A 12,807-nucleotide genomic window follows, 5' to 3' on the forward strand; every position below is an offset into this window, starting at 1 on the left:
TTTTTTGTGTCATTTCCTCATATTCATCTTATACCCGTACCCTCTACGTATATTCCTTCCAGCTGTACTATTGGTGGTACAATTTTTAAGAATTACAAGTAACATCTTCCGATGTAGGGATGTAAACAGTTCATCTGCATTGAATCCCTTATGTTTTCTTTTTCCTTTTTCCCTTTTTAGGTTTCTCTTGGGTCTTGATATTGGAGATTGAGTTTTTTTTATTCATTTTTGGTCTTCTCCTTATGATAGCTTGAAATCCTTCTATTTCATCGAATAACCATTTTTCCCCTTGGAGGATTATCCTTTATTCTGTCCAGTAGGTAATTCTTGGTTGTAGTCCTAGCACCTTTGCCTTCTGTGTTCCTATTATTTTCATTGGTAACCTATTAGGTTAACTCCTGAAGGGCGGGGACCAGCTTTGCCTTTCTTTAGATCCCCAGTTGGAAGCACATTACTCAGCATGTGGTAAGCTCTTAATAAGCATTGACTTGATGACTGGCTGACATTCAAGGTTTTCAGCAATCTGATGCCACTCTGCTTTTCCATCTTTATTTCATATTACTCACCGCATACACTCTACACTCCAGGCAAATGAATCTACTTTTTTGCTCCCTGCTCTTATCTGGCTCCAAGCATTTGTTTAAACTCCTCCCTATGTCTTGAATTTCCTCCCTTCGTCTTCATGAGGACACCTCCCATAATCTCCTTTCTCTTCATTGGTAGCAGCCCCTACACTTCACAGTGTTTTGCATCTCTCTGACATTGTTAATGTTATTGTTCAGTTGTGTCCGACCTCTCATGACCCCATTTTGGGGTTTTCTTGACAAAGATACAGGAGGGGTTTGCCATTTCCTTCTTCAGCTCATTTTACAGATGAGGAAACTGAGGCAAATAGAATTAAATGACTTGCCCAGGGTCACATAGCTAGTAAGTGTCTGAGGCCAGACTTGAACTCAGGTCTTCCTGACTTCAGGCCCAGCGCTCCATCTATTGAACTATCTAGCTGCCTTTATAGGCACCTCTATCTAATATTGTGTCTTTAGATTTTTGTCTTACAAAGATAGCTAGCGCTTTATAGCATTTTGAGGTTTGCAAAGCCCTTTACAGATAGTATCTCATTTATCCTCCCAACACCCCTGGGAGGAAGGTGTTATTATTGTCTCCCTGTTACAGATGAAGAAACTGAGGCTAGAAGAGGCTAAATGATATACCCACAGTAGGAAGTGTCTTTGTTCATCCTTCATTTTCAAAGAGTACCAGTGACATCACAGGTAATGTCTCGACTTGCTCATAAATTGGATTTAAGTGAGGCGACATTGCTCAGTCAGCCACCTCATTCTCCCTTCCTAAGTCATCAAAGTCCAGAGGCAGGAACAAAGTCAAGATGACTGGCAAGGGCCTAGGACTCAGTGGATGGCCGTGGCATCTTCAAAGCCTGACTAAGGTCTGAGTGTCCCACTGTGCAGCTTCAGCTGCCTTCATGGCGGCTGGAACAAATGATTCTCATCCAAGAAGTATCTGAGGCCAGAGTTGAATTAAGGTCTTCATCACTGCAGGCTCAGGGCCTTATTCAGTGTGCCAATTTGCTGCCGCATTAGACTGCAAACTCCAGGAGGGCAGGAGGCTGATCTTATCTAAATTATGTATCTCCTAAAGTATATACCATAGTAGTCTGTGCATAATAAGCATTTCTTAAGATACTTAAGGTGTGAATGAGTAAATGGATGGATGAGCATGTTCCTCAAGCTGTCCCTTAAAAGGGAGGGAAGGGGCCAAAACAAAAAAGGGGGGAGCTTTTGAGCAAGATCTTAGGCTATGTGTAGACAGGGAGGAGGACTTTGGCCAGTCCCATAAGGTAAAAGCATTCGGAGGTTTTCTGTTCCCCAGCTTCTTTGTCAGGGAGGAGCTGCTCCTTCTCCATTCAGGAGGCAAAATTCGAATAATAGCTGTCATCAAATATGCATTGGATCCAGCAGCAGCGGGCAGCTGCCCAATGGCTCTGTGTGCTGCTACAGGCCCCTCTGGGATATAGGGCTGTAGTCCTGCCAAGTGGCCCTCTCTAAGGGGAGTGGGCCATGCCAGGGCCCCAGGAGCACTACGGGAGCAGCGAGCATTAGGGCTGGCCATGTAGACCCCAGCAGCAGTGGGAAGCAAGCTGGGAGCCTGTGACGGAAAGCAGGTGAGTGGGGCCCTGGGACCACCCATTCCCCCTTTTAGGGTAGCAACACCTGTGATGTCCCACCCACGGTGGGGTCCTGAGTGAGGAACTGAGATAGCTTGGATAGTTGTGTCTGCACACCCACTCTAATACAATGGGTGGGGGGGGGAGGGAGTTGGGGAAGTAGTGGCTGTGAATATCCCGAGGACCACCTGTCCATGTACCTCCAAAGTGGTCCCAATTCAAAGGCCTTCTTTAGTAATATCAGTCTAAGCTGAGGTAGATTTCAGGAAGCTCATGCTACTTCCAGCATGGTGGGGGGGTGGGGGATGAAGCAGAGATGAGTGAAAGGATGGACAAACTCCCCCAGAGACCTCGGGAAGGGAAGGCAGATTGGATTACCTCATGAAGGTCAGTGCTGGATTGCCTCCCTCCTCACCTCTGTTTTTAGGGCTCCCTCTCCCCCCATTGAGAAAAGAAACAACCAAGGGCTCTTTTCTCCTGGGATAGTAAGATGTTAGTGCTTTGTGGATTGTAAGAACAATAAAGATCTGTGACTAATTCTGGATTATCCAAAGGCCTTAGGGGGCAAGAAGGGGAACCATAGTTAAGGGGGGTGGGTCAAGAGGATGGTGATATAGTGAAGAGAACAGGAAACAGGTTAGGGAGCCGTGGTTGTAATTCCAGAGCTGGAAGTCACCTTAGAAATCATTGAGTTTGGCTCCCTGGTTTTGCTGATGAGAAAAATGACACCTACAGAGATGAAGACTTACCGAGGTCGCTATCCAGCTAATGGTTTAGCCAGGATGACAAAGCAGGTCTTAGACAGGGCATTCATCCCCAACACCTGTGCTTTTGTGCTGCCTGCCCCCCATGCTGAGACTGTGCTTTCTCCTCACATTCATCTCTCAGAATCCCTTGTTTTCTTCAAGCTTCTGTTCCTGTGCCACTTTCTTGAAGTTCATAAAGCTTTTCCTGGTGTTTTCCCAGCCTCCCCTGGGCTGCTAGTGCCCTTGTCCCCAAATCACCCTGTATCTATTTTGTCTGAATCTACATATGTACATGTCTCCACTGGCTAGACTATGAGTGCCTCACAGACAGGGACTGCTGGTTTCACTTTTGTCTTTGAATCTCTGTGCCCAGAATAGTGTCTGACACATAGGTGCTTAATAAGCATTTGGCTGATTGTGTGATTGACTTTCAGCCCATCAAGTCAGTAAGAATTTATAAAGTACCTACTATGTGCTAAAACATCAGCCTTTCTACAATATGTGACTAAAGTTTCTCTCCTTTGCTCCAGTTTTTCCTAGTCCTAGTCTATGTCCTGGTCCTATTCAGCAACTGCTGGAATGAAGTCTTGGGAGAACCTGGGGTGAGGAGGAGTAGAAGGGGCAACAAAGCTTAAGGGGACAGGGCTTATAACATCAAAGATGCGCCCTCCTTCTTCTTACGCTCCACATTGGTCCTGATCAGGGGAAGGAGTTGCTGTTAGATTCTGCGATAACTGACTATGCATTAAGAACTGATCTGGTGATAGTGGGACCCAAAGAGAGGGTGGTTATAGGTGTCAGTGCCTGCTACATGTAGAAATTTATTCATGTTCACTTGTGCACCCCTCCCCCTCAGTTTCTTTCTTAGACCACAATCTCCTAAGGGTTAGGGGCCAGATCCGATATACTGGCTTTACAAACAACCCAATGGCCAGAGTTTCAGAAGCATTGCAGAGAAGGAGCTGAAGAGGAGGATGTCTGTGTGTGTGTGTGTGTGTGTGTGTGTGTGTGTGTGTGTGTGTGTTTGTTCCTTTTCCCCTTGGGTGCTAAACTCCTAGAAGGCTGTGTATGTAGTGTTTGTGTGAGAAAAGATATTTCTATGTCTATCTCTATGGGGGTGGTATGGCTTTACATGTATGAGTGGGTGTCTGTGGATTGATATAAGTCTGTCTGTGATTCTCTGTGAGAATATGTATGGGAGAGTCTGTGTGAATCTCTGGATGTTTCATGGATCGGTGTCTCTGACTGTGTGAGTGAGTATGTGTGTATGTTCATTTGCACTAATCTTGTGTGTCTGTGTGGCACTAACCTTACCACATCTGAGCTCTTTCAATCAATCCGTTGATTGATTGTCTCTGTCCCTGTCCTTGACTGAGAGGTTGTTGGCTAATTCCTCACAGGCATTTAGGGCAGTCTCAATTCTGGTTTTCAGGAGGAAGCACTGTTGAAATCTCTAGAAGGAAGAGTAAGGTAGAATGAGGTTTGGTAGAATGATAGAAGGGCAGCTAGGTGGCACAGTGGATAGAGTTGCTAGGCCTGAAGTCAGGAAGACTCCTTTACATGAGATCAAATCCAGCCTCAGATACTGACTGTGTGATCCTGGGCAAGTTACTTAACCCTGTTTGCCTCAGTTTCCTTACCTGTAAAATGAGCTGGAGAAGGAAATGGCAAACCATTCCAGTATCTTTGCCAAGAAAACCCCAAATGGTGTCATGAAGAATCAGACATGACTGACTGACTGACTAAATAAGAACAGAACGAAAGCAGTAGGCCTGGGGGAAGTGCCCTCCCATTCAGAACGCAAGGATTCATCCTTCACATTCAGATCCAAGCTACTAAGGATAGACAGAGAGCACCCACTTCTGTCTGGGTGAAGCCACCAATCAAAATCACAGAGGGAGAATGTTCTCACACTCCTTTCCTTTCTGCATATCCGTCCTCTGTTAGAATTCTAGTGCTTGGAGCCCTCTGCCTGAAAGCCTTTTAACCCCAGTGTAACCCGGATCTTCAGCCTCGTCCTGTGCTCAGACTCCTTACTTCTACTATGCCCCAAAGCCTGCTCCTTCTGTGCCTGAGTGTTCTAAAAACACTCTGCGTTCTGTGTTTGAGGTTCTAAAACCAGCTCTGAGGTTGATGGAATAGATTCTCAGAGAGCTTCAGATGTAGAAAAGCAGCCCTCAGCTGTCTCAGAAAGATCTTATCATCACAGATTCATCCAATACCAGGAGACTGAGGCCCCGGAAAACCCACAGGTAGCAAGCATAGCCCTAGAATACAATATGCCTAGTGGTGGGGGAAGACAGACACATACATGCCCCTTTGGCCTTGTCCCATAGGGCTGTCGTTCCAGGTGAAACACACAGAAACATAACCACAGTGACACAAAGAAGTTCTAGGGATAATAGGGCAGCCACGCTTTTCTCAAGCTTGGTGAGGAAAGAAGGAAGGAAACAAGCGTTTGTTAAACATCTGCTGTGTGCCAGGTAAAGGGCTTTACAGATATTATCTCATTTGGTCCTCACAACAATCCAGGGAGGTAGGTGCTGATATTATTCCTATATCAGGAAACTGAGGCAGATAGGTTAAGTGACTTGCCCAAGGTCCCACAGCAGTGTCTGAAGTCTTAATTATGTCTTAATTGCTTCCCAAAGAGAAAAGAAACTGCAACAAAGTTCCACAATATTGGTTAATTTGTAGCTAACCAGGGGTTGGTCCACTCTTTCTCTCCTTCAATCTTCCATTATATACACTTCCTTTGTGCTCATAATAGCAAGATAATGTCCGCGAACTGGTTCAGATCTGTCCTTTGTTCTGTTTCTATGATTGTTCCTGTCCAAGGTGCTTTCGATAGTTCCTTCTGATCATCCTTCGTCCCATCCCCAGGGAAGGCAATCAGTAACTTTCTGGGTGTCTCTGGTGAAAACTACTTTACTAAGGAGGACACATAGACATACAGTACTCAACTAACTCTTGTATACATATCTCTAGGCTAGCAACGTGTCAAACACTCAGCTCACAACACTCCAAGTGCCCCTGAACCAGATTAAAATGTAACTGGGAAATATTTAACAAAATAAATAAAAATACAATAAAACATAGATAATATTACATTTTAAAACTCAATATGCAGCCCACAGGGATCCTTATGTGTGGATTAGTGGTCCCTAATTGAGTTTGAAACCACTGTTCTATATTTATATCCCTTCCATTAATCAAATAATACTACCATCTGTAATGTAGTCTCTCTCATATATTGTCTCTTGACTCCTTCCTCCATAGAAGCTGGTGCTTTCCACTCATGGTATGGAAATTCAGTTAATACCAATTTGAGATATGAGATATGTAAAATTAGGTGAACTTTTCATGTTCATGACAACCTTAGGTTGCACGTCACCAGATTCAGTGTCTAAGTGAATGGACCTGAACATACGGAAAGCCTAGAAGGGCTAGTATGCCAAGAAAAATTTGAGCTGTCCAGATCTGCTCTCCAGATTGCCACAAGAGGTCTTTTTTTCTTTGTCTACCATTGTTTCTCCTATTACTGTGCCTACAGTAATCATTTCTGGGTGACCCAGATTCTCCTTTATAGCCATAGATATATTTTAGGGACTGGACCAGTGATTTCATTGGTATAGGGTACTTCCCAGTGTGGAAAGTCTCTTTAGAAAATCGGGTTGGCATCTTTTCCAGAAATTATAGTCTTGGAAAGTTGTCTAAAGCAACCAAGAGATTTATTGACTTGTCCACCTTTGCATAGCTAGTATCTGTAAGAGGTGGGGCATGAGCCCCTGTTTTCTTGACTTTAAACCCAGCTTTCTATCCATTATGCCTCATTGCCTTTACAGATACATCTTTTGGGTGCATAAATAGGTAGGATCATAGGCCACCTGACAGGCTGAGCCCTCAAGGGTGGAAGGCATCACATTTTTGCCAAAGTGAAAAACAACATCTACTTAGTTCTGTTTTAAGTATATTCATTTCTTTGCTCTTTGTTCACCCTTTGTTTTTGAAGAGGACCAATGACATCATGATGTTGGGGTCAGGGTATAGGGTGTTTGGCTGTGCCTGACCAGTCCAATACGAGTTTGGAAGACCCTGTTTCAGGTAGGGCACAAGTAGTCCATTCGAACATTTGGAATGGAGGTGTCTCTGGATTTGCACAGTTCATGTTTCCTTTCTGCTGTTGTGATTCTGCTTCGCTCATGGAGTTCAGCACCTTCTTTGATGCAGGCATGCCATACTGGGCATTCCTGTGCCAGTGTCTCTCGTGTCTAACAATCGATACTAAAATTCTTCAGAGAGACCTTGAGCGTGTCCTTGTACTGCTTCTTCTGATCTCCATGTGAGTGCCTGCCTTGTGTGAGTTCTCTGTAAAATATCCTTTTAGGTAAAAGTGTGTTTGGCATTTGGGCTATGTGCCCAGCCCATCTCAGTTGCGTTCTCGGCAGCAGAGTTTGAATGCATGGCAGTTTAGCTTGAGAGAGGACCTCAGTGTCTGGTACCCTACCTTGCAGGTTATCTTTGGAACAATGTAGACCCTATTTGCTGTAGTTTGCTTGCTGTACATTTCAATCAGTCTGTGAGTGGTAGACAGTAGTAAGTAGTCTTTTTTTGAAACTCTTTCCAAAGCGGTGGTGAACCATAGACTTCATTTAAAACACTCTGCATGGGAAGCCCACAGAGTCAGATGCCCTCTTTTAGAAAATACCAGATAGGGGCAACTAGGTGGTACAGTGAGTAGAGCACTGGCCCTGGAGTCAGGATGACCTGAGTTCAAATCTGGCCTCAGACACTTGACACACTTACTAGCTGTGTGACCTTGGGCAAGTCACTTAACCCCAATTGCCCTGCCTGCCCTCCTCCAAAAAAAAAAAAGAAAAGAAAATACCATATAACCTGAACATTTCAATGACAGCTTGGGATATGGGACCAAATGGAAGATCTTGAGAAATTGTCTATAGCTATTTTAATCCCCTTATTAAAGGGATAAAGCTCTAAATAAGTTAGGCCCCATTTTATACTAAGATCAAGGCAGCCATAGGAGTCTCCAAGACTTTTATTCAAGTGTCTTAATGCATAGATACCAGTCACAACCTAGGACAGAGGTGTCAAACACAGCCCATGGGCTGCAGGAAGCCCACAGCACTCCCTTGTGTGGCCCAAATAAGTTTAATTGTAGTACCTATCCTATTTAATGTGTTGGTGCATTAACTAAAAAAAGAAATGTATAAACATGTGTCAATATGCAGCCCTCAGGGATCCTTAAGTACAATTTATTGGCCCTCATTTCTCTGTATGTTTGACACCCCTGATCTACAGCACAATGGCAGACCTCCCACAATAGGAGCTAACATTTATACAGGGCCTTAAAGTTTGTGGCAATCTATACATTTTCTCGTTTGATCATCACAACAACCCTGTGAGGCTGTTATTAACCCTCCTCCAAAAAAAAAAGAAAAGAAAATACCATATAACTTGGACATTTCAATGACAGCTTGGGGTATGGGAAATCCATTTTGATGATTATTGTATTCAGATGAGGAAACTGAGGCTGAGAGAAGTTAAGTAACTTGTAGTACTGCCAGATTCTGTTCTTGATCCTCAGCTTTCCCAGGTAGCCAACACCCTATTGGATGTCATGACGCCCCACACCTCCTCTCACTACAGTGCAGCAGTGACACTCCAGATGAACTGTAACCCAAGCCATTCCCCCTTCTTTATCATCACTAGCCCATAACCTAGGAATAAATAGGTGCTCCATTTAGGCTGCTCAGGTTTCCAACTTTATGGAAACACAGTGGAATACCAATTTGAGACATGAAATATATAAAATTAAGTGAACTTTCCAGATCCATCATAATCCAAGGTTGTGTGTCACAAGGTTTGGTTGCTAAGTAACAGTGAATGCATCTGAATGTTGGCTCTCTAAAGCCTAGAATGGTTTGCATACCAAGAAGAGTGTGCGACCTTTCCAGAACTGTTCTCCAGATTTCCTCAACAATGCAAGGGTAGTTTTCGTGAATCATCTGGAGATAAACCCCACAACAGTAATAATGTCCGTTTAGACTGGAATAGATCTGGGCTTCCTTAAAGTAAATTAAATTCTTGGAGCCTATAGACCATAGCAGGGTCACTACTCTTTTCTCCTCCCATCACCACTAAATGGTGAAGCCAAGTCTCTAGGGCAGCTTAGCTTCTGGTGTTCCATTTCCCTTCGGCTTCAGGCTCCATACCTTCTTCCCTTTCTGATTTTGAGTCAGAGCAGTCCCCATGATAACCCCTCATACTTCACAAAAAAGGTTTTAGCATAAAGGCAACCAGGGATCAGGTATCACACCAAAGGTATGAAAACTCTATTTGAAACTAGGACAGCCTCTCCTGCCCACTATTACCACTTGTGTGGCATCACTTTTCATGTATACACAAGGGGTTCTCTCATCCTTAAATACTATGGGGGAAAGTAGGCAAAAGTTTGATGCCCTAAAGAAATGCTTCGCGTAGCTATCTTTCTCATTTTCCAAGAAATTCTTGTCAAATAAGGAATTCTTTCCTAGGTGGTTTATATTTCCAAGTTTATTGAACACTAGGTTATTGAGTTCAATTATTTCTGATTTTTCCCTGTCTAATCTGTTCCATCAATCAATTTTTCTATTTTCTAAGCAATACCAAATAATTTTGATACATATTGTTTATAAGATAGCAAGAGGTCTGGAAGTACTATTATCCCTTCATTGCTATTTTTTCATTATCTTCCTTGATGATACCTTTTGTACCTCCAAATGAATTTTATTGTATTATCTAGCTCTATAAAGTGCCTTTTCATTGTTTAATTGGTATAGCACTAAATCTATAAACTAATTTTGATAATAGTGTCATTTGAATTTTATAGTCATTGTCTTGCTGTGAGCACTGAATATCCTTATGTTGTTCTTCTTTTAGGAGCACTTTGCATTTTGTAGCTGTATCCAAACACATATATGTGGTATGCCCTGGCAGATTGCCTCCCAGATGTTTTACACACTTTGTTATTTTGAGTGAGACATCCTTTTCTATTATCCCCTTCTGGATTTTGTTATTTCTATGTAGAAGAGTGATTGATTTTGGATTTATAACCTGCTGCATAAGTGAACCTGTTCATTGTCTCAGCTAGTTTTCTTGCTGATTCCCTAATATTTTCCAAGTAAACCCATAATGTAATCAGCAAAGAGAGAGAACTTCGTTTCCTCTTTGCTTATTATTTCTTTAATTTCTTTCTTGTTTTGCTGCTGTTGCTAGAATTTTTAGAATCATGTCAAACAATACTGGGAAAGAGGGAGTATCCTGGTTTTACTCCTGTGTTTATTGTGAAATCTTCTAGTACACATTGCATATAATGGTGCTTTGGGGGTTTTATAGGTATTTTTTTATCATCTTAAAAAATCCTTCTATGGCTATGTTTTAGGGTTTTAGTGTAAATGAGTGTTGTGGTTTCTCAAAAAGCTTTTTCTGCCTCTGTTGATACAATCACATGGTTTTCATGATTAATATGCTTAGTTATGTAAATTATTATTAATATGATTAATTGTTTTAAGAGTTTCCCTTCTCTGGTATAAATCCAGTTTAATCAGCAGTGAGTGACTTTTTGGATAAACTATGGTAGTGATTTTGCCAACATTTTAAAACTGTTGGATCAATATTCATTAATGATGTTATTCTGTAGTTCTCATTCTTTGCTTTCTTCTCTCCTGGTTTAAATATTAGGATTTTATTTGTCTCATAAAAGGAGACCACTTGCTATCCCTTGATTTTGCCATGTACCCATCTTCTCTTTCTGTCATAAAATTTTTTCTTGATATCCTTTACTCCTATTTTTCTTAAGAATTCCTTGTATATATTGTAGCCAGTTACTCACTCCCATCGTGCTCCTCTTTATTGCTCTCATATTTAATTCTTTGGAGACAGTAGTGTTCTACTGCAACACTGGGAAAATTTTATTATTAAAAATATGTCTTTGCTTTCATGGGAAGCTTGAAATTAGCAAAAGAGCTTTGCCATTTCCTAGAATCAACCCAGACTTCTCTCCTCCTTTCCAACTCTGGACCCAGATCTTTGCCAATCTGTATTGTCTGTATAAGAGATAGAAGTTGTTGGACAGTCTCTATAGGACATCTGGCCAATAAACATTCTTTACCTAATTAGTCTTTCCTGTGTAGATGATGGTCAGTAAACTCCTTTCAGTGGATATAGGTTTTTTTGACGGAACTCTGCAATCTCCTGTTGCTATGAGCACAATGTTATCCACATAAAGGAACATCTGGAGGACCTCATTCCCAGGGAATCCTTCCTCAACCTGTACTCTGCAGGCAATTTCCCTGATCATAGTGGCAAACATCTTTGGAGAGCATACACCTTCCCATTTTATGCTTTTCTTGATATTTATTACCAGAGGGGTTATTCAATAGGGTTATTTCTGTTGTATAAAATATTTAGCATATATCACATATATACTTAAATATATGCATGTTGTTTTCTCCCAGTAGGGTGTAAGTTCCTCGAAAACACATACCATTTCACATTTTTTTTTATCACTAGCCCCAAGCACAGTAAGTGTTTTTAAAATACCAATTTATCCTTGATTAATATGCACAATGCCGTTAGACACCCACCCTGAGTATGGGTCTGAGTCATTTTTCAAAGGCCTCACAAACTGCTACAAAGTTTCATAATAGTAGCCAGCTTTTAACTACAGGTAGTCAGCATACTTCATTGCCCATTACATGCCAGCCCATACACTCATCATGTGAGTCAAACAGAGATCAGCCTCAAGAAGCTTGGTGCTGTCCTTTGCAGTAGTGCTGACACTGATCACTGGTCTTGCCCTTTTCATGGTCCCTGTCCAGAGTTCTGATACAAATATTATAGACACATTAGGAAGGAAGCATTATGATTGACTTAATATACAGTATGGAGAGAATGATGGATAAGCTTTAATCACCACAAGGGTATTTATATTTTTAAAAGGAAACTGGATCCAATCTAAACAATCTGTTCTTTCTCAGTAGTAGTGGGAAGGGAGGGGAGGCAACACATGAGTTATTTTGAGGAAGGGTAGCCAGGACAGAGCAGATAGTTAACAATTACTACCCCACTGTCTGATAAAATTGCCAACCTGCAGCTCTTACATGTGCCACTGATGTTTCTTAGCATTATCTTCTGGGAGTACACATTGGAATCATCTGGCCAATGATAGCCTTCAATGTTCTCTGACCTCTTCTGACTTTTCAAGCCCCTCTCTTCACTGTTAAGGACATGTCAGTTACACTAAAGAACCCATTATCCTTTATCCCATGCCTATGGGGTCATTATTTCAGCTTATTTTATACTAGCACCACAAAAAGTTAATGGAACACAAATTGTTCCCTCTGTCTCCACCAAGAGATGTCTAAACTAAATTGAGCAATTCTTGCAGGCAGAAAAGTCCTTAAGACCCCAAGAAATGATGCTTTAATGTTAGAATTTCAGGACTATGACAGAAAATTTGGGGATATTTGGTACATCTTTTTCCATTTGCAGAATCCTACTTTTTAAGAAGTTGTTTTCCTCAGCGAATTTCTATATATCTTTTTCCATTTTTTGTGCTTCCTTTACCAAACTGTTGACTTCCCCCCCCGACCATGATTCTCTCTCATCATTCTCACTTCTTTCCCCAACTTTTTCTACCTCTCTTATTGATTTTTAAAATCATTTATGAGCTCTTCCAGGAGTTCTTTTTAGGGCCTGGCACCAATTCACATTTTCCTTTGAGGCTTCACATGTAGCTGTTTTTTTAAACTCTTGTCCTCTTCTGAATTTGTGTTTTGATCTTCCCTGTCACCTTGGTAACTTTATTTAGTCAGGTTC

The sequence above is a fragment of the Trichosurus vulpecula genome, chromosome 1 (genome assembly GCF_011100635.1).
Source record: "Trichosurus vulpecula isolate mTriVul1 chromosome 1, mTriVul1.pri, whole genome shotgun sequence".
Classification (NCBI taxonomy): domain Eukaryota; kingdom Metazoa; phylum Chordata; class Mammalia; order Diprotodontia; family Phalangeridae; genus Trichosurus; species Trichosurus vulpecula.